This window comes from Vulpes vulpes, chromosome 11 (genome assembly GCF_048418805.1).
Source record: "Vulpes vulpes isolate BD-2025 chromosome 11, VulVul3, whole genome shotgun sequence".
NCBI classification, from domain to species: Eukaryota; Metazoa; Chordata; class Mammalia; order Carnivora; family Canidae; genus Vulpes; species Vulpes vulpes.
In genome coordinates, this window is record NC_132790.1 from 7519594 (window position 1) to 7524899 (window position 5306).

Here is a 5306-nt window from a genome sequence, read left to right on the forward strand (position 1 = left end):
TCTCAGGCCAGTGCCTTTTCTGCTTGCCTGTACCATAAATAACCATATTTGCTATGGTTACAAGTAAATAGCTCCAGTAAAGTGGTACTAAGTTGAGTCTGCAGTAATCCTTCTCCTCTTCTTTTTTTTTTTTTTATTTTTTTTTATTATTTATTTATGATAGTCATATATATAGAGAGAGGCAGAGACAAGGCAGAGATAAAGGCAGAGGGAGAAGCAGGCTCCATGCACCAGGAGCCCGACATGGGATTCGATTCCGGGTCTCCAGGATCGTGCCTTGGGCCAAAGGCAGGCGCCAAACTGCTGCGCCACCCAGGGATCCCCCTTCTCCTCTTCTTTAAGGACTGAAATGATGAACTAAAAGAAATCAGCGGAAGGCAGTTCAAGCGGTTCAAGTTATAATATGTTTCCTTTCCCTCCTTAAAGGCTGTAGAGTTCCAGGAAAGCTCAAAGTTGCTCCTGACTTTTGTGTATAAACTGATTTTCTTAGGAATGTCATCTATAGCCATGACTTGGGAGCCCAGGTACAGGCTCTGGGGTGCTCATGTGAAACTAAATTCCTTTAAAAACTAGCTTTCAACAGAAACAATTCATTTAACCAGCAACTGAGGAGTAAGGAACATCAATAGAACCCTGGTAAGGGTTTCTGTGTGCTTTAAGAGATTGGTCTCTTAGCCACAGAGACTCACATTTCTTTATTATCCTAACCCATACCCCAACAGTGGGGGGGGGGGGAGTTAAGCTTAAATTTCAGTAGTTCATATCATCTTTGAAGTTTGAGGGGATCCCTGGGTGGCGCAGCGGTTTGGCGCCTGCCTTTGGCCCAGGGCGCGATCCTGGAGACCCGGGGTCCAGTCCCACGTCTGGCTCCCGGTGCATGGAGCCTGCTTCTCCCTCTGCCTGTGTCTCTGCCTCTCTCTCTCTCTCTCACTGTGTGCCTATCATTAAAAAAAAATAAAAAATAAAAAAATTTGAAGTTTGAATTTTTCTATTCTCAGTGTAATTCTCTTTGCAAAGAATGCAAGGCCTCTCTCCACGTAAGGGTACTGCTGTGTTCCCCTGGCGGGCCGTTCCTGACACTGGTGATCACTGTTTTCATTATTGTTTACACATGATCCTGGGAACTTGGAAAAAAAAATCTCCTCATTGTCATAATTACCTTAATCCAGGAAATATTTCATGTTTCTCCCCCAATACATATGAAAGTACCTAGCATGACATTCTGTACATGGTAGGCATATAATATTTTAGACAAGAAACTCTCTACTCTGAGTGATTCGGGAGGTTTTCTCCTTCTCCCCTGCTCTTGCCTGGACTTCCAGAGATGGGATTCTGACCAGAAGTGGCCCACTTTTAACCTCCCTTCTAGCTCAAGCCCACATTTCTTATTTACAGTCAAGAACTATTTTCAGGCATGGGGATGGATTAGTGTCTACATTTGGAGTCAAAGTACTTTGGAGGCACGCTCATGTTCATTGCAGCATTATTCACAATAGCCAAGAGGTATTCACATTCACGTCATTCACATTATTCACAATAGCTTCTGTAACCCAAATGTCCATCGATGGATGAGTGAATAAAGAAAATGTGGTATATACACACAATGGATTATTATTCAGCTTTACAGAAAGAAATCTTGTCACATGCTCAACGTGAATGAAACTTGAGGGCATTATGCTAAGTGAAATAAGCTAATAATAAAAAGACAAATACTATGTGATTCCACTTATATTAGGTATCTAACACAGTCAAATTTATATAAACAGAAAGTAGAATTGTGGTTGCCAAGGCCTGGGGTGAGGCGAAATGGAATTGTGCAGTGGGTACAGAGTTTCAGTTTTACAAGATGAAAAATTTCTAGGAATTTGTTGTGCAATGATGTGAATATGGCTAATATTATTAACTGTAAATTAAAAATGATTAAGGTGGAAAATCTTTATATGTGTTTTTAAATATCAATCAATATATATATATTTTTAATTTAAGTACATTGGAAAAACAACTCACATGTTAGAAAAGTTAAAAATCCAGCAATGGTCAAAATTAGGACCAAATGAAAAAAATTGTGATAAATAATATTATCATAATACAACGTTGAATTCAAGGCAAGAAGCATTCTATGATGTAAATAAAGTTTTTCTATATTAAGAAAAGTTAATGGGGGACCTGGCTGGCTCAGTCAGTAGAGCATGCAACTCTTGGTCTCCAGGTGGTGAGTTCAGGCCCTGTGTTGGGGGTAGAGTTTGTGTGAAAAAAAAAAAAAAGAGAGAGAACTTCCTCTTTTCCACAGCTGGCATCATGGAGGGTACAGAAGAGAAGAAAAAGAAGGTTCCTGCTGTGCCAGAAAACCCTTAAAAATAAAAGCAAAGGGATTTCACAGAATTGAAGATAAAGTATCTGAGAAAGAAGTTTGCCCAAAAGATGCTTCAAATGGCAGGGAGGAGGCTTACCTATAAATCAGCTAAGCATTACCACAAGGAATTTAAGCAGAGTCTCAGAACTGAGATTCAAATGGGTAAGATGGCAAGAAAAGCTGGCAATCTCTACGTACCTGCAGAACCCAGACTGGCATTTGTCATCAGGAACAGAGCCAAAAGGTTTGAAAGGTGTTGCAGCTTCTTCATCTTTGCCAAATCATCAATTTTTTTTTTTTTTTTTTGGTTAGGCTCACCAAGGTGTCAGTTAACATACCAAGGTGTCGGTTAACATACCAAGGATTGTGGAACCATATAGAGCATGAGGGGACCCAAACCTGAAGTCGGTGAATGAATTGATCTACAAGCTTGGTTATGGAAAAATCAACAAGAAGCAGATCGCCCTGTAAAAGAACGCATTGATTGCTCCATCTCTTGGCACAGCATCATCTGCGTGAAGGATCTGATACCTGAGATCTATTTGGTGAAAAACATGTCAAAGAAGCAAATAACTTCTTTTTTTTTTGCAAATAACTTCTTATGGCCTTTCGGTGATCTTCTCCACAAGGAGGCATGAAGAAAAACATCATCCATTTTGTAGGAGTTGGAGATGCTGGAAACAGGGAAAACCAGATCAATGGGCTTATGAGAAGGATGAGGAAGGTATCCATCATGATTACTTTTTAAAGCCTGGTTAATAAACAACTACTTTCGGGCAGTCCGGGTGGCTCAGCGGTTTAGCGCCGCCTTCAGCCCAGGGCATGATCCTGGAGACCCTGGATTGAGTCCCATGTCAGGCTCCCTCCTTGGAGCCTGCTTCTGTCTCTGCCTCTCTCTCTCTCTCTTTCTCTCTCTCCCTCCCTCCCCCACCCCGTATCTCTCATGAATAAATAAATAAAATATAAAAAATAAATAAATAAACAACTACTTTCAAATTGGAAAAAAAAAAGAAAGAGGTGGGGGAAGAGAGGTTAGAAAAACTCAGAAAAGGCAAAGCTATTCTGTAGGGTTTTTTTTTTTTAAGTGTATGTTTGTCCCTGATATCCACAAAGCTTTATGTCTTGAGAACTACCTGTGCCACATTTCAGCTCATTTTAGTGTCTCTTTTAGCTGAGTGTCACAAGTATGAGGACCATGTCCACTTTGGATACTCTTTCCCTAGTGGCATGCATAGTCACTGATGCATACTGGGTGGTTGATTTGTGTTGAGTAAATAAGTAAATTAAAAGGAGAGACAGAGACATTCTGGAGTCTAGACCATAGTCTGGGAATTACAGATCTTTCAAATGAGTTGAAGGATAACTTAGGTCAATGATTAAGAAAAAGAGACCAAATAAACTAGTCAAATGTGTTTTTCCACGTCAAAACAATTACTTTAGTCCCAAAGACTTAAACAGTTGTTATCTATCACCTGAAGAATAATAAATCAATACTAAGCCATGTGGCAGGCAGGCAGTCTGCTGGGTAGGAATCTCACCAAAATGCTGACCATGATTCAGAGCTCTGATGTGCAGCATTGCTGACCGCCTGTTGGTTCATGGAACACACTTTAAGTAGCAAAGACTCACATGAATTGTAGTCTTACAGTAACCTGTCTAGGGTAGATACTATTATCCCCACATACAGATGCCAAAACTAAGGCTGGGAGTTTGGGTGATTTTGCATGGTTACCTCAGCCGGAATTCAAATTCAGGTTCATCTAACTCTACTACGCCATCCTGCTCCCTTGACTAAACCGGCAAAAACTCACTTAACTAAGCCCCACCCAATAAGAACTCTTTCTCATAGAGCTTTATGCTTTTTGATATTCTGAAGTTACAAGAAAATAAACAATCAATGGTTCTTTAAAACTATTATTATGCTCCTAAGTCTCCCACCCTACCGCCGGCCTTTCTCTCTGTGGCCTAAACCAGTGATCCTCAAACTGTTATTAAAATCGCTTTATACTCTCAAACATCTAAAAGACTTTTTGTAACTATGGGTTTTATCTATCGATATTTTCCGTATAAGAGATTGAGGCTGAGAAAAATAAAATATTTATTTGTCACTTCATCTGAAAACAATTTAATCAAATAACAATATAAATGCCATGCTTTAAGAAAAGCATATATCACGAAATAAAAAAGAAATAAAAGAGTGCAATTGTTTTACATTTTTGGCTAATCTCTATAATGGTTGGTTTAAGAAAAAACAGCTGGATTCTTTTATCTATTTCTTCCATCTGTTGTGATATGAAGGAAATTTGTCTTCATATAGATATGCAATTGGAGAGGGAGGAGTATTTGTACAGCTTTCTTTGGTAAGTGCGGCTATTCTTTGATGCAACAGCAAAACGTGACAAGCGATAGTTTTTTTTTTGTTTTGTTTTGTTTTTTATGCGATAGTTTTTTTAAAGATTAGTTGCAAATTGGAATCTAAAATCCTATCGATGAACTTTCCAACTTTGATACACTAAAATTTATCGGTCTATCTTGCATTTTGTTTTTTTGTTTTTTGTTTTCTATCTTGCATTTTGAATGGATGTTTTGCCCATGTATGATTTAACATCATGCATTGGCCATTTGGAAAATATTGGTTCACTGAGTTATGCAAATATTCTAACTGTTGACACTTTCATGTATTATCAAATAGCACATTTGTTCATTTTGCCTCCCATCTCATCATCAAAGTCTTTTAGTATTGAGAAGCTGTCATGTTCATGCTGGTAGATACGAAGTTTCCAACATTTAAATTTTTATCTGAAAGTTCAACTTTTATTTTTGAGCAACAGTGGGTTTTTTTTCATATGAAAGTCTCACTTCATTAATTTTTGAGAAAATACCTATGAGATATTATTGTCAGTCACTCTTTCAAGTAAAAATGGAGTTCTGTGAAAAATGTGGCTAGTTCAAA